The sequence below is a fragment of the Canis lupus genome, chromosome 6 (genome assembly GCF_011100685.1).
Source record: "Canis lupus familiaris isolate Mischka breed German Shepherd chromosome 6, alternate assembly UU_Cfam_GSD_1.0, whole genome shotgun sequence".
Classification (NCBI taxonomy): domain Eukaryota; kingdom Metazoa; phylum Chordata; class Mammalia; order Carnivora; family Canidae; genus Canis; species Canis lupus.
This window is the reverse complement of record NC_049227.1, coordinates 37,189,203-37,209,675: the sequence shown is the minus strand read 5'-3', so window position 1 is coordinate 37,209,675 and position 20,473 is coordinate 37,189,203. Positions and strand designations below refer to the sequence as shown.

Genomic DNA, 20,473 nt, shown 5'->3' with positions numbered 1-20,473 from the left:
AGTTTGCCTGGATTGGGCTCACCACCTTAGATAACCATCAAGGCTAATTCCTATTCATTCCTTAAGACCACATAACTGGGGCACCTGGGTGGCTCAGTGGTTGATTGTTGGTCTTTGGCTCAGGTCATGATCCCAGATTCTTGGGATCGAGTTGCACATCAGGCTCCTCACAGGGAACCTGCTTCTCCCTCTGCCTGTGTCTTTGCTTCTTTGTGTCTCTCATGAATAAATAAATAAAATCTTTTTTTTTAACATTTTTATTTATTTATGATAGTCACAGAGAGAGAGAGAGGCAGAGACATAGGCAGAGGGAGAAGCAGGCTCCATGCACCAAGAGCCCGACGTGGGATTTGATCCCGGGTCTCCAGGATCGCGCCCTAGGCCAAAGGCAGGCGCCAAACCGCTGCACCACCCAGGGATCCCAGATCTTAAAACATATAGCCATCACTGTGGAGGTCGAGAAAATTAAGGCCATTCCACCTTAATCAGCGTTAGCACAAGTAACAGCCATCCCAGGCGCCTGTGAATAAGAGCTAAAATTTACCTTGCTTCATTTAGGGGAGGGGAGGGGAAACAGCTTACAGCTTAACGCCCTAGAAAACCCCATATTAGAATGAGAACAGAGCTTAATGCCCTTGAAAGCCCCATATCAGAATGTAAACAGAACTTGAGAAATTCCTCCACCCCTTCTGGAGGTCCCCTAGACCAGCCCATAAAACTAAGCTGGAACCCACCTCAAGGTCCAAGACCCTGCTCTGCCACGTCAGGTAAACTTGGGCCCAAGCTCGAGCTTGTAAATAAACCCTCGTGTGTTTGCATCGGTGTTGGCTCCTTGGTGGTTTCTCGGATAGTAATCTTGGGCACAACAATCACCTCCTCTAGGAATCCCTCCCTGACCTCTAAGCTAGGCTAACTACTCCTATTCTACTCCCATCTCTACCCTACTGGTAAAATTGTCTTTTTTTTTTTTTTTTTTACTGGTAAAATTGTCTACCATAGTAGAAGGGCTTCCTGAGAGCTGGCCTATGTCATGTTTGTCTCTGTCTCTTCCTTCTGGCACCATATCCATCACTAGCTAGGAACTCAATAAATACCTACTAGATGGACCCCAAGTGCATATTACTGTGATAAAAGATGAGGTTTTTCTTCAGTTACATAAGGATAAAGCACAAAACCCAATATTCCAACGTCTCCACTTTAAGGAAATAAACAAGAAGGCGTGTAGCAGGACGAGCTGCAGAATTCGGAAGGCCTGGTGCAAACTGAAAATGCAGGGCTCCTTGTTAAAAAATTGTCAAGAATTTCAAGAAAATAACAACAGAGCATTAAACAAGTGGGAGGCCTTCTCAGAGTGGGACCCTGTGCAGTTACTGGGATTACAAGCCTAAGGAGGCAGCTCTGGTGCCCAGGTTTTTTTTTTGTTTGTTTGTTTATTTATGATAGGCACACAGTGAGAGAGAGAGAGGCAGAGACATAGGCCGAGGGAGAAGCAGGCTCCATGCACCAGGAGCCCGACGTGGGATTCGATCCCGGGTCTCCAGGATCGCGCCCTGGGCCAAAGGCAGGCGCCAAACCGCTGCGCCACCCAGGGATCCCTAGTGCCCAGGTTTAATTGAAGAGCATCTCAGGGCCATAAGGGAACCCAACCGCCTTTTGGCCTTGCTGAACCAACTGCTTGGAAATCAGTGCAGGCAACGAGTAGCAGAAAATGGCATCTCTGCCTGTGGGCTTCTGGTCAAGGGTGCTAATGCCAGGGGGTCTGTCTGGAAGTGGGTCAGCATTATTGACAGCCTGGGCAAAGATCATGTCTGTTGAAGCCCTACCTAGCCCAAAATCCTAGCCCCCTGAGGCCTAAGGAGAAAGATTTGGCTACTCACTACTATGCTCAGCTGTGACTCTGCACTTCCTGCAGGACTTTGTAGCTGACAAAGACTTCCTGCAAAGCTCTTGCCAGTTAACCCAGCTGGGTGACATGTGCTAATAATGATAACAGGGGAAACCCTTCTCTGAGCTCCTCCAGCGTGTCATGCAGAAGCTAAGACCTACATGATCTCATTTATTCAAAGTAATCTCTAAGCCCAACATGGGGCTCAAACTCAGGAAATGAAGCCAGGCACCCTCCACATTATCTCATTTGAAACCTCAAAGCAACCCCCTCATCAATCAGCGCCACTGGGTTTATTCAATTTTATGTGTATGTATTTGGGAGCAGGGGCAGTATGGTGTGTACTTCCAATAATTACTTTTTAAAGATCCATTCTTTTTAAAATTTGGTTTGGGGGCATCTGGGTGGCTCAGCGGTTGAGAGTCTTTCTTTGGCTCAGGTCTGGATACCAGGGTCGTGGGATCGAGTCCCGCATCAGGCTCCCCAGAAGGAGCTTGCTTCTCCCTCTGCCTATGTCTCTGCCTCTCTGTCTCTCATGAATAAATAAATTAAATCTTTAAAAATAAATAAAATTTGGTTTTGGTAACCAAGTCATGCCTAATGCATTTATGCATCTAAAAAAAATTTAATTGGTACAGATAAAGCACAAGTGACCCCCGACCTCCCTTTGACATTCTAGTGTATAAACCTTCCTGACATTGGATGCATTTAGATACCTAAATATAAATGTGTGGAAAGAACATTTTGTAGTTCAAAAAAAATAAAAGGGGACACCTGGGTGGCTCAGCAGTTGAGCATCTGCCTTTGGCTCTGGACGTGTTCCCGGAGTCCCGGGATTGAGTCCCACATCCGGCTTCCTGCATGGAGCCTGCTTCTGCCTCTGCCTGTGTCTCTGCCTCTCTCTCCGTCTCTCATGAATAAATGAAGTCTTTAAAAAAAGAAAAGAGATCATATTGAATATATTTCCCCAAATTTTTATCCTAAAAAATCTGTAGACATACGGAAAAGTTGAAAGAACTATATCAGGAACACCTACACATACACTTACCACCTAGCTTCTCCAATTCTTAACATTTTGCTTTATTTATCAGACATTTATTATCCATCAACTATCTTATCTCTTGATATGTTTCAAGTAAATTACAGACCGCCCTGCCCCTCACCCTGAAACACTTCACATACACATTAGAATTCAATTTTTTTTTAAAGATTTTATTTACTCAGAGTGAGTATTTATTCACTCAGAGTGAGAGAGAGAGAGAGTGCACATGAGCAGGGGCAGAGGGAGAGGGAGAAGCAAACTCCCCCCTGAGCAGGGAGCCCAATGTGGGGCTCCATTCCAGGACTCTGGGATCATGACCTGGGCCGAAGGCAGACGCTGAACTGACTGAGCCATCCAGGCACCCCTAGAGTTCAATATTTTTTAAGTCAAACTTACACACTGTCAAATGTATTTTTGCATTTTTCCAACATCCTGCTTTCTACATCCTACATCCTATCCTTCTGCTTAATAACATCCTCCCTAAGCTCATGTCTGCCCTTCCTTTTTTTAACGCAGGCACAACCCCGTTGCAGAGAGGTACCCCCATCAACGCCCACACCATATCCCCCTTTAATGGACGTTTAGGTGGTTTCAAGATGTTCACCCAGATGACGCGCGCATCCCCTCCCGTGTTGCCAACGACCTTCCTCGCTCTTGCCTCTTGGGGTTCTTGCACGCATTGCTCTCCGAGAGCTACCGAGGAAGGACATTGTTTGAACAAAGAGATAGGCCCCTTCTAAATTCGAACAGATCTCGCTAACGTGTCCCCAGGTCTCCGGGAAATCCCAGGAACAGCGCACATTCCGCACACCTTTGTCAGCACGGGACAGTACCGGTCATTCGCTCTGCAGCCCGCCGGACGGGTAAGGAAGGGACAGGCAGGCAAGGCGGCTGGAACCGAGAGGGCAGGTGCAGCCTGCACAGGCGGGGACACGGGGCGCGGAGAGCGCGGAGCCCGGAGGCGCCCTCATTAACACTCTCTCTCATTAGCGCGCGGGCTCGGGGGCACCCCGACTCCCCTAGCCACCCCGCGACCCCGCGACCCCGCGACCCCGCGGGAGACACGGCGGGGCCGCCGCAGGGGCGTGTCCTTCCACAGGACCCGCCCCCTCTGCGTGCGCACGTCGGGCCGCCCTCGCGCCGCCCGCAGGGCTGCGGCGGCCGCGGCGCTTCGCTGAGTCGCTGACGGACGCGCGGACGCGGTGACTGACGGCCGGCCGAGCGGACCCGAGGCCGGTGAGTGGTCTGCGCCCTCCCAGGCGCTCCTCCGGGCTCCGCGGCGCGTCCGGACGGCCCGGAGCTGAGCCGGGCGGGCGGCGGCGGGACGCTGCGACCCGGGCGCCGGCCTGAGGGAGAGCCGGCGGGCCGGGACGGGGGGCGGCCGGAAACGGGATGAGCGGGGAGGGCGCCGCGCTGAGACTCCCTGCTCGCTCCCGGCCGCCGGGGCGGGCGGGTGAGGCCCGAGCGGCCCGTCCGCCTTGGGCTCCGTTGGGCCCGGCCCCTCGCGGCGTCACGAGTGCGCTGGGCTGGGTGACCCCGGGGGCGTCGCGTGCCGACTCGGCGTGCCCGGCGGGGGCTGCGGCCTCCGACCCCCGCGAGGACCCCGGCCTGTCCCGGGCGCCCGGTGGTCCGAGCCCCGCGTGGTGGCGGCTGCGGGCTCCGCGCTTCCTCCTGACTCACCTCAGTAGGAAGGGCGTTTTGAGTCACTGTGGTGACTTCATGAGTGACCCGCCGCCGCCGGGAAGGAGGGACGGACGGTTGGTCCGGGCGGGGACTTCACCAGTCACTTCGTCTGCCCGCTGCCGTAGGTGTATTAATTGCCAGGGGTTGCCAGGACCGCCTTGTACAAGGCCTGCCTGTGTCGTGCTGTGAAGTGGATCCTGGCAGTTCGTGTTCATGGCCTTGAGCCCGACGAGACGGTGTGGGATTGGGAAAACAAACACAACAAACACACACCGTGTAGCGCTCTGCAGTTCGCTGCCAGCCCCCGCCAGAACCCGGCGGGGCTCAGTGTGTCTGCCTTCAGCTCCGGGCGTGACCCGGGGTCTCGGGATCGAGTCCCACGTCAGGCTCCCTGCATGGAGCCTGCTTGTGTGTCTGCTTGTGTCTCTGCCTCTCTCTCTCTCTCTCTCTCTCTGTGTCTCTCATGCATAAATAAATAAAATCTTTTTTAAAAAAATGGAATTAATGATGAGGCTTGGGTGAAATGACTTCACCTGCATCCCACAACTGGGAAGAGGCCACAGATGGTCTTTTTTTTTTTTAAGATTTTATTTATTTATTCATGAGAGACACAGAGAAAGAGAGAGAGAGAGGCAGAGACACAGGGAGAGGGAAAAGCAGGCCCCACGCAGGGAGTCCGATGTGGGACTCGATCCCAGGACTCCAGGATCACGCCCTCGGCCAAAGGCAGGTGCCAGACTGCTGAGCCACCCAGGGATCCCCAAGGCCACAGATGGCCTTGATCCTGGTCATCCGCCTGCAGATCTGTGATCTTTCCCAAACAATGTCGTAGAGATTGGAAATGGATTATGTCCTTTAAACTCTCTTCCCTGGGATCCCTACTCTAGAAATGACAATACCAAACGTGAAAATGAGTTACAGAAAGTATTCATTGCCTTTAGGTTACCCCTTATCGAGTGTTGAAATGCAAAATTGGACAGCTGGGGCCTTTGAGCTACCTTGATTTTTTTGTTTGTTTGTTTCCTTTTAATTTGTTTCTAAGATTTTATTAATTTATTCATTCATGGGAGACAGAGAGAGAGAGGTAGAGACACTGGCAGAGGGAGAAGCAGACACCCTGCAGGGAGCCCAATGTGGGACTCGATACCAGGACCCCAGAATCACGCCCTGGGCCAAAGGCAGGCACTAAACCACTGAGCCACCCAGGCTGCCCTGGTTTCCTTTTAATAGGTGATTCTCTTGATAAGACAGTTGAGCTCTGCATCAGTATTGCACCAAAACTATAATATCACTTCTTCAGGAGAGAGGTATTTTTGAAAAATTGGAATTGTGGGGTACCTGGGTGAGTCATTCGATTAAGTGTCTGCTTTTACTTCAGGTCATGATACCCGGATCCTGGGGATCCAGCCTCACTTCAGGCTTCCTGCTCAGTTGGGGCTCTGATTCTTTCTCGGCCCCTCCCCCTATTCATGCTCCGTGGCTCCCTCTCTCAAATAAAATCTTAAAAAAAAAAAAGAAAAGGAAAAAGAAAATTGGAATTGTGTATTTATTGTAAAGTTGAGAATTCAGCTTAACGCCGTGGAGACAAAAGAGATGAAAAATTTGAACTGTAAATTACCTCCTGGTATGTTATTGGCCATAATTAACTAAAAAGTTATAAATAAATATTTAGAGCAATCTTGTTTTCTTATAGTAATCAGTGAGAGAATTAAGAGCTCTGGATTACATCTTTTGTGTTCAACAGAGTGAGAGTTATGTGCTTTTTAACTAAATTATCTAATTCAGTTTGTGCAAAAACAGGATGAAATGTTGTCATTTCACTGTGTGTTGACATCACACTCCCAATTAGATGGGGTTACTAAGTAGTGTTTCCAAGGCCCCTCTAAATCCCGCACTCTCACCAGTGTTTTGGCTTACGTACTATATTTAAATTTTGTTGTTTGAATGATTTCTCAGGATATTTTTGCAGTACTGAGAAGCAGTACCATTACTGATTAATTTTGGGGAGGAAGAGAGGGACAGAGAGAAAACTATAAGGGAGGGGAATCTTGGAACAGTTACTGTAATGGCTTATACGAATGCCTTTTTTTTTTTTTTTTTTTTTTTTTTTTTTTTTATGATAGGCACACAGTGAGAGAGAGAGAGGCAGAGACACAGGCAGAGGGAGAAGCAGGCTCCATGCACCGGGAGCCCGATGTGGGATTCGATCCCGGGTCTCCAGGATCGCGCCCTGGGCCAAAGGCAGGTGCCAAACCGCTGCGCCACCCAGGGATCCCCCTTTTTTTTTTTTTTTTTTAATACTGGAAGAGATTTCACTCTGGGGACCACTCAGGTGCTCTGTAATGTTCAGTGTACGGTTTACTTCTCTACATTGATTCTCTTTATTTACCATAATATGTTATTTCCCATTGTATTACATATTTTTTAAAAATATTTTATTTATTTATTAATGAGAGACACAGAGAGGGAGAGAGGCAGAGATACAGGCAGAGGGAGAAGCAGGCTCCATGCAGGGAGCCGGACGTGGGACTCCATCCTGGGTCTCCAAGATCAGGCCCTGGGCTGAAGGTGGCGCCAAACTGCTGAGCAACCCCCCCCCCCCCCCCAGGCCTCCCTGTATTACACATTTTTTTTTTTTTAAGATTTTATTTATTTATTAGAGACAGAGAGATAGACAGGCAGAGGGAGAAGCAGGCTCCACGTAGGGAACCTGACGTGGGACTCGATCCCGCGTCTCCAGGATCACGCCCTGGGCCGAAGGCAGGTGCTAAACCGCTGAGCCACCCAGGGATCCCCTGTATTACACATTTTAAAGCCAACTAATGAAGACAGCGGAGCCCCTCAGAAATTTCATTTTTATTTTTAATTTTTTAAGAATTTTTTATTCATTAAAAAAAAAGATTCTTTTATTAATTTGAGAGAGCACAAGCAGTGGGAAAGGCAGAGGGAGAAGCAGAAGCAGACCCCCTGCTGGGGAGCCAGAAGCCTGACATGGGGCTCCATCCCAGTACCTGGAGATGATGACTTGAACCAGACACTCTACCATCTGAGCTACCAAGGCACCCCAGAAATTTCGTTTTTAATTTTTTTTTTAACTTAAAAGATTTTATTTGACAAAGGGCACTAGCACAAATAGGCAGAAGGAGAGGGAGAAGCAGGCCTTCTGCGGAGCAGAGATCCGATGTGGGGCTTGATCCCAGGACCCTAGGATCATGACCTGAGCCGAAGGCAGATGCCTAACTGAGCCACCCAGGCGCCCCTCATTTTTAAATTTCTAATAAATTTGACACAAAATACTAAAGTACAGCAGCTCATAACTGATGGCCTGATCTAGGAACATTGCATATATTTATGAATGTGCAGTTACACTTATACATATTGCAAGAAATCTTTTCTGAATGACCATTGTCTTTTAAGAGTAACATTGGTTGGGGACCCCTGGGTGGCACAGCGGTTTGGTGCCTGCCTTTGGCCCAGGGCACGATCCTGGAGACCTGGGATCGAATCCCACATCGGGCTCCCGGTGCATGGAGCCTGCTTCTCTCTCTGCGCCTCTCTCTCTCTCTCTCTCTCTCTGTGACTATCATAAATAAATAAAAATTTGAAAAAAAAAAAAAAAACAAAAAAAAAACAAAGAGTAACATTGGTTGGGGATCCCTGGGTGGCTCAGCGGTTTAGCGCCTGCATTTGACCCAGGGCCGATCCTCGGGTCCTGGGATCAAGTTCCGCATGGGGCTCCCAGCATGGAGCCTGCTTCTCCCTCTGCCTGTGTCTCTGCTTCTCTCTCTCTCTTTCTCATGAATAAATAAATAAATCTTAAGAAAGTAACATTGGTTATTGGAGCTCACTACAGATAATTTAAAGGTGTATAGCTATTGTGAAAGGAATCCATTTACAAACAGCCCATCAAAGAACCACATCTAAATTGCAATCATGGCAGACTGAAATAGAGCCAGGAATTCCTTTTGGGTTGTCATGTCAACACATCTGTATTCAGACCTCACAAGGCAGTATTCTGAACTCTTAACTAGGCATTTCAAAACAGCAGTTAAATTCATAAGGCTCTTATCAGTGAACAGGTGTTTTTTTTCTATTTGATGTAATTTTCAAAGGCTTTTAGCAAACATACATTTTTCTTTGTGATAGATTTCTTTCTTGCTTGCTTTTTTTAAAAGATTTTATTTATTTATTCATAAGAGACACAGAGAGAGAGGCAGAGACACAGGCCTAGGGAGGAGCAGGCTCCATGCTGGGAGCCCGATGTGGGACTCGATCCCGGGACTCCAGGATCATGCCCTGAGCCAAAGGCAGATGCTCAACCACTGAGCCACCCAGGTGTCCCTGTGATAGATTTCTTTAAGGAAAAACCGTAGTAGTAATCCATGGGCCGACTTCCATTTATGGAATAGGAATTACATCAGAGTGCGTGTATTCTTGCTGTTCAATGATGGGATGTTACGGAGGATTCTTTAAGTGTGTGCTTGAATATCTCACTCAGTGAAAGTCTGCAGATAGACTGACTTTGTGCTTCAGAGTGGTTGATTGTTGGAGCTTCTGGCTGGCTCAGTTGGTAGAACATGCAGCTCTTGATCTTGGGCAGTCATAGTTCCAGGCTCATGTTGGGTATAAAGTTTACTTTATAAAAAGGTGACTGAATTAAGTACAAGGTTAAGCTGACTAGTCAGTTTTTTTTTTTTACCCAGAGCTATTAGACAGTTTTGTTTTACATGTTCGTGTATATATTCAAATACGTACTCATTTATATTAGACTGAAAAATAAAGGGTTTTTTCTCCCAAACAAGGAAGTTTTGATGGTATATTTTTGACTGTGAGGAAAACATTTATTCCCTTTGAGCTGCAGTTTCTTTGTCTGAAAAATGGGGTTAATACTTAATGAGGTTAAGAAATTAAAATAAGAAATAAAAATTAAATTAAATTAATTTAAATTAAATTAAAATTAAGGTTAGCACCTTAAAATACCTTTAGTGCCTTCAAGCTGTTTTATAGATCTGAGGGGTTTTCAAACCTTTCTATTTGGATAAGTTTGGGATTGGGCCAGGGAATCTATGGTTTTAAAGTTTCCCATGCGATTCTTGTTTAGGGCCCCCTGTCTAAAACACAGGCTGGATCGAAGTGGGAGTGGACTGGCAAGAGGAGGAAATGAGGAAGTGGACAGCTGAGGGGGAAAGAAAGGGGTAATTGTTGCATGGCAATGGCTGCTGTCAGCTTATACACCAGAGGTCGAGCAAGTATATGGTCTCTTCTCTCTGCTTAGGGGAAAAAATTATTTTTTGTCACATGAGTAGATTTGTTTCTTTCCCAGGAGTATCATAGGCCTAATTATTGTCATAGTCCTCAGTAACTTTAAAAGGGGTTTGGAGAAGAATGGAATAACAGAGACAGGTATCTTGCACCCTGCCTGCCTGACTTTTTCTAAATACTCCCAGCCTCTTGTCTTTCTTCTGATGAGCTCCCTTAGTTTCAGAAGACTCAAGTTTCACTGTTTTGTTTTGCATTCAATACCACAATTAGGGATCCCTGGGTGGCACAGCGGTTTGGCGCCTGCCTTTGGCCGAGGGCGCCATCCTGGAGACCCAGGATCGAATCCCACGTCGGGCTCCCGGTGCATGGAGCCTGCTTCTCCCTCTGCCTGTGTCTCTGCCTCATTCTCTCTCTCTCTCTGTGACTATCACAAATAAATAAAAATTAAAAAAAAAATACCACAATTACCTGAGAGTTGTGGGAAGGCACTAGGGTGATTTAAACAATCTGCCATCACGCTATTAGCTAACCTAATTGCTTGGCCTTCCTCCTGAGTTGCTATGATGGTCATATATTTTATGCCAAACACTGGGGCACATAGTCTGTGAGCATATAGGTGTACTAAAGGAATTGATGGGATAGGATATTTGATTTGAATCAAAACTGTTCTGGATGGGACACCTGGATGGCTGAACGGTTGAGTGTCTGCCTTCAGCTCAGGGCGTGATCTCGGGATCCTGAATCAAGTCCCCACATCCGGCTCCTTGCAGAGAGCCTGCTTCTCCCTCTGCCTCTCTCTCTCTCTCTCTCTCTCTCTCTCTCTGTCTCATGAATAAAAAAATAAAATCTTAAAAAAAAAAGCTGTCCTGGAAAATGTGGAACAGAAGGCTCAGTATTTAGCACTGTTGCCTGTACTACACAATTAATCTTTTTTAAAAATATTTTATTTATTTATTCATGAAAGACACAGAGAGAGAGAGAGAGAGAGAGGCAGAGACACAGGCAGAGGGAGAAGCAGGCTCCATGCAGGGAGCCCGATGCTGGACTCAATCCTGGGTCTCCAGGATCATGCCCCAGGCCAAAGGCAGCGCTAAACTGCTGAGCCACCCAGGATACCCTACACAATTAGTTTTTATACTGTGGTACATTCTTGTGTTGTTTATTATTATTATTATTTAAATTTCTCACTGTCTTGAGAGGCTCTTAAGTCCAAAACAAGGTCTTAGGCCTCTTTGTAGTCATAGAGCCCATGAGCATTATTATTTTTTTAAATTATTTAATTATTTACTTATGATAGTCAGAGAGAGAGAGAGAGAGAGAGGCAGAGACAGGCAGAGGGAGAAGCAGGCTCCATGCACCGGGAGCCCGACGTGGGATTTGATCCTGGGTCTCCAGGATCGCGCCCTGGGCCAAAGGCAGGCGCTAAACCGCTGCACCACCCAGGGATCCCCCCATGAGCATTATTAATGCTTGTTGATAATGCTATATGGTATGTCACGTGCCCAAGTATAGCCATCCTCTTCCTTAGTTACTGGATCTGCTCTTCTCTCTGGCAAGACCATTTCACACTGCTACAGAGGAACTGTTGTCACCTGGATTATCTCCAGGCCATTCTGGAGGAGGGCAGGCAGGTAAAGGGAACTGAGCAAAACTGGATTGGGAGAGTCTAGGTAGTATTTAAAGGCAGATGTAGTGAAGTGTTGATGTTCACTCCCTTGGCCTTCTATAGGAAGGCAAGGGGAGAGTCAGGCCTTCTCTTTGTTTAGTAATAGCAGTTACCCTGCTAATTAGAAAAGCTTTTTTTAGATTTTTTTTTTTTTAAGTAATCTCTACACCTAGTGTGAGGTTCAAACTCATAACCCCGAGATCAGTGGTTGCATGCTCCACTGAGTGACCCAACCAGGCACCACCTAGAAAATACCCTTTTTTTAAAAAGATTTTATTTATTTATTCATTCATGAGAAACACACACAGAGAGGCAGAGACATAGGCAGAGGGAGAAGCAGACTCCCTGTGGAGAGCCTGATGTGGGACTCCTGGGATTACAAACTGAGCCAAAGGCACACACTCAACCACTGAGCCTTCTGTGGTTAGATAGAAGATAACTTTTAAAACACTCCGTTCTTGTACCATACTTTTTTTTTTTTTTGACAACTTCAGAAAAATTTCCAAGTGTATGTATTCAGTGTCATGTTTGTCCTGCTCTTTGTGTTTACAAAGTCGTCTAGAGGACCCAAGACAAGAAACGTGGGATGACAAACTGCTGTAGGTTATTCTTTCTTGCTTTTGCATTTGGCTTTCCTAGGGCATATGTCCAGTTTTAAAGTTAAAGTTCAAATGCAAATGCCTAAAGATAGAAGGACAAAGGAGCAGTGATGTCTGCCTGTTGGGCAGTATGTATTCCCTCTGTGGTGTGCGAAGTATTGCCACTGAGGGGGTTTGCAAAACAACAAACCCAGCACAGTCCTTGTTCACATGGAGTTGGCTATCACCTTGGGGAAACCTGAAAGAGTAAAATTGCTTTATATGGTTTATGATTGTTGTTCCAGTGTTTTGGGAGATGAGGGAAGTTGAAGAGGTGAGAGAAAAGACTGAAGAACTTGAACTGAACCCATTGGGGTTAGGTAAAAGAAGAGAAAAGAAGGCAACCAAAGAAATGGGAGACTTCTCTTTAATGAGTACTGAGAGTCTCACTTGAAAACATATTATAATGAGAATGTCTCTCATAAAGAGAATGCTAGAATAGGGATTCTTAACTTGAACTCTGGGTCCATGGGCAAATTTTAGGGGCCTCCGGTTGCTCTGGAATGTCATTGGCATCATTTGTAATTGTCCTGGGGGGAAAGTCTAAAGCTGTCATCTGATTCTCAAAGGGATTTGCAACCAAAAAAAGGTTAATGATTATTCTGGCAAATACCCTTCCTGCCCATCTTCAGAAGTGTATGTCTCTGAATTTCTGTCTTCAGCTGAGGAAGTACTTCGGTGGAAGTTTAGAGACAAACCATAGAATTCCATTGTAAACAAATAGCCTTTTACCAAATACTGTCATGGGACATACGTGAGTGCTCATTGCAGAGGACATTGCATTCCCAGAAAAGTCATGATCTAATCTGGTTCCTAGGAACAGGGCAGCTAAAGCACCCTCCCTTAACTAGTGTGGTTGAGGATCCAAGCCTGTCCTCAGAAATCTTAAAATCAAGGGTAGTAAATACAGAGTTAGAGCTAAGAGTATTAGGGATGGGATGAATTGAAGACACAGAAACCACAGGCTTTTTGGAAGGTCAGGATGTTTTCAGGAAGCTACTGGACTATTGGAAACAAGGTGTGAAACAGTAAAGGGAGCTCTGGTGCAGCAGCGAGAAAGCCCTGGGCAGGTCCAGGAACAGTGGCTAATCCAGGACCAGCTTCTTTTTGTTGCTTGGACACACAAACCTAAGTAAGATACTGTCCTAGAGTCACTGTCACTTAGCACATGTAGCAGGAAATGGAAGCCATCTGTTTCAAAGCAAATGACCTAGCTTCCCTAGACCACAGCCAGCAAACTAGGCTGAGCTCAAGAGTTCCTAAGGATGCTAGAGGAGCTGAGCTCCTGAATACTTGGCCTGGTTTTATCTTTTATTTATTTATTTTTAAATTAAGTAAGCTCTACACCCACCATGGGTCTTGAACTCAAGAGTCATATGCTCTACTGACTGAGCAGCCAGGTGTACCCTGCCACCATTCCAACTGTGGAGACTACTCACTGTATTTCCTTTATGTATTGGTCTTTTGTGTAGGGTTTGGTTTAGAAAAAGGGTTGAGGGGCGCCTGGGTGGCTCAGTTGGTTGAGTGTCAGACTTAATTTCAGCATGGGTCATGATCTCAGGATCATGGGATCGAGCCCTGCATGGGGCTCTGGGCTCAGTGCAGAGTCTGCTTGGGATCCCCCCCTCCTTGTATACATGTGCACACTCTCTTTCTCTCTCAAATAAATAAAAATTAAGTCTTTTAAAAAAAGAAAAGATTGAGATGCCTCTCAGCCCTGGAGCACATGGTCCCCTGCCTTTCTTAGCTGTTGAATATTTACCCTCTTTTTGTCTACCTTCTTTTCCCACAAAGTTATTAGTTCATTATTGCTTAATCATGTCCTTAGGTAACAGTAGATGTTCTGGGCTATTTGAATTTCTTCTTGATAATGATTAATAGAGACAGTAATATTTGTCCAGTTCTTTGGAATTCTTGGGAATTATAGGCACCCACTTCATGTATTTTTAATTCATGTAGTCTGTGGGGGCTGCCTCATGGAAGAGGAAGTTATTTAGTTTTACAGTGGCCAACTGTTGTTAGTTTGTTTTCCTTTAGTAAGTTGTGATCACTGTAGTATTTTGCTTTTTCCCCTGGCAGTAATGATAACCTTATTCCTTGGTGTATTTCCTCCAAAATGTTCTTAGAGACAGGATGTAGGCTTGTTAGACTCTATAGCTGTTCTTTCTTTGGGTTGACCCCTTCCCTAGAGTAGCAAACATGAGAATGCTGCTGTGTATCCCTTCTCTCCAAAGCCAACTAGAGGAATAAAGGGTTTTTACAGAGATAGACATCAGGAAGTGTCAGGTGGTTTGTGCTTGCCTGGGGTAAAAGAGTGCTGGCAAGCATTTGTTACATTGACTTAAAATTTTGCCAGTCCAGTCCAGTTCTTTTTTTTTTTTTTTTTTTTTTTTGCAGAACCAATCCAGTTCTTTAAAAAGAAAAGGTGGGGGGATGCCATAAGGCAGCGTTCTGCTCCCAGTCAGGCTTTCACAGTGCTTAAAACAAAATCTAAAAGATGTGTTCTCAGTAGCTCTATCTGTGGCATGTAAGAAAGCCAGTTTAAAACCAATGTAATGGGGATCCCTGGGTGGCGCAGTGGATTAGCGCCTGCCTTTGGCCCAGGGCGTGATCCTGGAGACCCGGTATCGAGTCCCACGTCGGACTCCCGGTGCATGGAGCCTGCTTCTCCCTCTGCCTGTGTCTCTGCCTCTCTCTCTCTCTCTGTGACTATCATAAATAAATTAAAAAAAAAAAAAAAACAATGTAATGTAGCATTTCTCCTTCAAAGATTAAACTGTTATTTGAGCACAAAGCCTCACATACTTGGTCCTCCGACATTCTCATTCCTCACCCTTATCAGTAGAAATTTCTGCAGTAAAAATGCTTACTCACTAGCCAGCCATTTTTATTTCTCGGATTCTTTTTTTTTTTTTTTTTTTAAGTAGTCTTCACCCCCAACGTATGGCTTGAACTCACAACCCTGAGATCAAGAGTCACATGCTCTACTGACTGAGCCAGCCAGGTACCCCTCTGGGATTCATTTTTAACTGTCTTTGTCATCTGCTGTTTGAGAATACCTTGATTTTGAGAATACCTCAAATTCTGAAAATCATTCATTGACTCAGCAAACCCTGATTGGGTGTCCTGTGTTGGGGCAGCAGGAGAGAAAGATAAATGAGCAGTAATCTGGAATATAAATAAGTACTGTAATGGAATATAGGTACTATAATAGATCATAAAAGGTTTGCTTAGGTAACTCTTTTTTTTTTTTTTTTTCCTTAGGTAACTCTTAATGTAATATCAGGGCTCCAGGATCATCAAGCTCATTGTTTTCTATACCTTATTTTTAGAAGTAGCACAACCCCATTTTTGAAGAAAGAGTAGCAAGGAATTGGAAGCTGCTCTGGCCTAAAACAGGTTGGGGGGAGCCCACAGCTTTTCTTGTTCTGCCTCATATTAAATACCATTCTCCCTGCAGCTTACTGAGAAATACCTCCCATTTTATTTTTAAATTTTATTTATTTATTTGAGAGAGAGCACAATTGGGGGAGGGGAGGCAGAGAGAGAGAAGCAAATTCCCAGTTGAGTAGGTAGCCCAATGCAGGGCTCTTTCCAAGGACCCTAGGACTATGAGCAGAGCCAAAGGCAGATGCTTAACCGACTGAGCCACCCAGGTGCCCATCTCTGGTTTTATAAAATGAAGATATTGGAGTTCCTGGAAAGTCCTATAATACAGATAGCCAGTGCAGGCCTGGTAATAGAAGTTAGTTCTCTTGAGTGTTAGTCTGTTTGTCGGTCACACACCAGACTGATAAACAATCATTAGATTTCTTCCAGTTTTTTTTGTTCCATTCCATAAAGTCAGTACTGTCAGGGGCTTTACCTCTGCCTGGCTTCCTTCCGTACTGAGCTTTAAGCTTTAAAGGTTTTGCCTCCTAGTGATCCAAATAATACAGATCAGTCCTATTCCCAGGAAAGTACTGTGACCCCTTTCATTGTCATCTGTGGACAATGCCACGTTGCCCCATCTAGTAACAGCCCCTTCTGTTTTTTGGTGGAAATTCATTTTTTTCTGAGAAATCTCTGTAAAGGATATATGATAAAGGTGTGATGAACAGTGTGAAAGAAAAGTACAGCTTAGGGATTATAGTCAGTAACATTGCAATAAGTTTGTGTGGTGACTGGTGGTAACTAGACTTCACTTAGATCATTTTGCAATGTATGTAGATGTCAAATCCCTGTATACCTGAAACGAATATAATATTGTACCTCAACTATACTTGAATAAAAATTAAAGGATTAATAGGCACATATGGCATTTATATAGACATGGAGGTTCTGCCATGATGTTGTATGGGGAATTTGTATTCTGGGAATTTCATACTGGTGAGGAAAGTAAACCACATTGGTTGTAAAAATTTCACAGATCATGTCGAGTAGGGTGTGACAATCTGTTACCTCTTCCCTCCATGCTAGAAGGCTTCCTTGAAGAGCCGAAATATCTAGAAAGAGTTCGAGTTCGAGGGCATTTTGCTCAGTAATCACTGTATCACTTTGATCTTTCTGACTTTTAAGAGTGGTTTTGAGGGGTGTTTGAAGTAATTTGTTATGGTAATGTTCATGAATGTTTTGTTTTTTAAAGATGATCCCTGTAAATCAGGGCTCTTAATGAGAGACTTTTTAGACAAAAGGAGAGTGCTGCTGTTACAACCAACTGCTGGTAATTTCACACTGCTTACGGTATATTTTCTTTATTATGATATATTTTCTTTATACTCTGGTCCCTGGCTACTTCTTTTTTTTTTTTAATTTTTAATTTATTCATGAGACACACACACACACAGAGAGAGAGAGAGAGAGAGGTAGAGACACAGGCAGAGGGAGAAGCAGGCTCCATGCAGGGAGCCCGATGTGGGACTCGATCCCGGGTCTCCAGGATCACACCCTGGCCTGAAGGTGGCGCTAAACCACTGAGCCACCCGGGCTGCCCTCCCTGGCTACTTCTATGGGACTTCGGCATTAATGTACAAATCAGGCCAGATATACTGAGGGAGGAAAACAGCTGCATTCCAAGGAGCTGTGTTGCCCTTCCACTAGCATAAGGAGCCAGAGTGGGCAGCAGCAGGCTGACTGCTCTGTGCCCCTGACCCCTCTACCAGTGGAGGCAGGACCCTCTGGGAAAGCTAAACTCCTTACTCTGAGCAAGTCCCAGTAGCTGCTGTTGCTTGTCCTTGCTGATTTTGTAGGATGGAGCCAGCCTTTTGGAGTTAACAATTCTGAGTCTGGGCTTGTTTCCTTGCTTCCACTCCACCCACCCACCCCTTCCCCCATTTTCATTGTGAAAAGGCCTGGGAATAATACCTAACTGTAGGCCTGTGGGAATGTGTTAAGATCCCTTACAGGTCCAAAGTGAGATACAGGAGCCTCATTAGATTGACCAATACCTTGGCCTGTGGAGTTCCTAATCTTTTTTTTTTTTTTTTTTAAGATTTTATTTATTTATTCATGAGAGAGAGAGAGACAGAGACAGAGACACAGGCAGAGGGAGAAGCAGGCTCCATGCAAGGAGCCTGATGTGGGACTCGATCCTGGATCTCCAGGATCACACCCCAGGCTGCAGGCGGCGCTAAACCGCTGCGCCACCGGGGCTGCCCTGGAGTTCCTAATCTTACATGAAGTTTATGTTGACATACTTCCTATCCATTGCACTACTGTTCCCAAGTAAACATATTTTTAGTAGACAAAGATGGGACTGAAAAAAAAATATATTTTAAGATTTGATTTATTCATGAGAGACACACACGGGGGGTGGGGGGGCAGAGACATAGGCAGAGGGAGAAGAGGGATCCATGCAGGAAGCCTAATGTGGGACTCGATCCTGGCACTCTGGGATCACGCCCTGGGCCAAAGGCAGACGCTCAACTGCTGAGCTACCCAGGCGTCCCTGAATATATATTTTTAAAAAGATTTATTTATGAGAGAGAGGTGGGGAGGGGCAGAGGGAAAGAATCTCCAAGCAGACTCCCCACCCCCGAGGGTAGAGCCTGACGTGGGGCTCAATCCCATGACCCATGAGCTGAAACTAAGAGTTATATGCCTGACTGAGCCACCCTGGTGCCCCAGGACAAAATAGATTTTAAACACTCAGCACATGGAGAGCATACTTTTAGATTCGAAACCAGATCTTCTAGTTCTCTCTAGTTACTATGACACTAGGTGCCATAGAGATGTGCAGATCCTATTGTGACCTCTCATTGGTGTAGGGATGCTGCAAGTCTCTGGCTTCATTGTTCACCAAAGCCTGGCAGGTCTGGCTGCTTCCCTTCATGCACCAAGTGGTGGAGATGCCATCCTCCCCTCTGGAACCAGCTGTCTCCAGTCTTGGTTTGCCCTGCTAGTCAACAAAAGCAGGGCTCACCAGGGGACAATCTTCCTGGTTGCCGTGTAATCTGTAATCTGAGCAAGCGAAGGTGAGTGTTGTGAGATGGGCAGCAGCAGCTTCTGAAGTTTCAAATGGGAGCCTGAGCATTTACTTCTCAGAAATCATAGGACTGAGGTAACTTTTCATACAAAACAACAACAACAACAACAACAAAAACAAATAGCACTCAGTGGTTTAGAAAACCCTTTCACTGCACAAGTAAATGCATTGTAGTATAGCCTCATTTTCCGTTTTGCTAGTAGTCGGTGGTGTCATCATACTAATTTCACATGCCTGTTAACTGGGATAGGAGGAATGAGCTTGAATTCAGGAAGGACTTCGGTTTGATCCCAGCTCCTTTTTCTTTTTTTTTTTTTTTATTATTTTATTTATTTATTTTTTTTTAATTTTTTTTTTTATTTATTTATGATAGTCACAGAGAGAGAAAGAGAGGCAGAGACACAGGCAGAGAGAAGCAGGCTCCATGCACTGGGAGCCCGACGTGGGAATCGATCCTGGGTCTCCAGGATCACGCCCTAGGCCAAAGGCAGGCGCCAAACCGCTGCGCCACCCAGGGATCCCTCCTTTTTCTTTTTTAATTTTATTTATTTATTCATGAGAGACACAGAGAGAGAGGCAGAGACACAGGCAGAGGGAGAAGCAGGCTCCATGCAGGGAGCCTAACGTGGGATCCCCGGACTCCAGGATCACTCCCTGGGCCGAAGGCAGGCGCTAAACCACTGAGACACCTGGGCTGCCCCCCAGCTCCATTTTTAACTTTCTAAGTGACCTTGGCCATATTACTTAAATCTATCAATCTTCATTTCTTCACAGTCAATGGGACCCTGCTTGAAAGTGACTTAGCCTGGTGTGCCCAGGTCTATAGACTTCAGTCTGGCGCTCTTCCTCTGTACCACACTCCCACGGTGAACTTGAGGACCTTCTGTTCTTGCAGAGGTGCTGCTGAGGCTCTTTTGAGTCTCTTTGTAGAGAGGAAAGCACCTGGGAGCCGATAGCACTCCATTTTCCAAAGTGAAAATTCAGCAGGAGCATCCTAATCAGCCAGCCACTCTCCCTCCACCCCCCAAATGCTATTCAAAGTCATCATCTATGAGAGATGCTGAAGACACATGTGACAACTGTTGCACCTGAGTGAAAGGGATAATGATGACTGTACTGAAGCCACAGGACACATGTTTTCGAGATTGTTCCAAAGTTGGAATAATTTTTACTTGATGGTACCTAGGGATGACCCTTGGTGAATCAGCATTTCTTCTGTTAAAACCAGCCCTTAAAAAAAAAAAAAACAACAAAAAAAAACAGCCCTTGTGGGATGTCTGATGTCTAGGCTTGCTTTATTTATTTATTTATTTATTTATTTATTTATTTATTTATAAATATTTTATTTATTCATGAGAGAGAGAGAGGCAGAGACACAGGGAGAGGGAGAAGCAGGCTTCATGTAGGGAACCCGACGTGGGACTCGATCCTGGGTCTCCAGGATCACCCCCTGGGCTGAAGGAGGTGCTAAACTGCTGAGTCACCCTGGCTGCCCCTAGGCTTTATTTTTATTTATTTATTTATTTATTTATTTATTTATTTATTTATTTATTTATTTATTTATTTATTTATTTATTTATTTATTTATGATAGTCACAGAGAGAGAGAGAGAGAGAGAGGCAGAGACATAGGCAGAGCGAGAAGCAGGCTCCATGCACCGGGAGCCCGACGTGGGACTCGATCCTGGGTCTCCAGGATTGTGCCCTGGGCCAAAGGCAGGCGCTAAACTGCTGCACCACCAGGGATCCCTATTTATTTATTTTTTTAAACAGTACACGTTGTTGTTGTTTTTTAAGATTTTATTTATTCATGAGAGACTTAGAGAAAGAGGCAG

The 20,473-nt window shown here is 45.5% G+C and overlaps 1 protein-coding gene across 3 annotated transcripts in view; it reads left to right on the top strand.

The window, feature by feature from the left end:
- Positions 1-4,043: 4,043 nt before the first annotated feature.
- Positions 4,044-20,473, top strand: part of HMOX2 (heme oxygenase 2) — a 31,383-nt gene continuing 14,953 nt past the window's right edge. Inside the window, exon 1 of one of the 3 annotated variants that reach the window (XM_038540534.1) lies at positions 4,044-4,163. The gene's annotated coding sequence lies outside the window, so the exon portion shown is untranslated. Of the gene's footprint in view, positions 4,164-18,432; positions 18,715-20,473 lie in introns of those variants that run through there. The other 2 variants (XM_038540533.1, XM_038540535.1) reach the window with 2 other exon arrangements.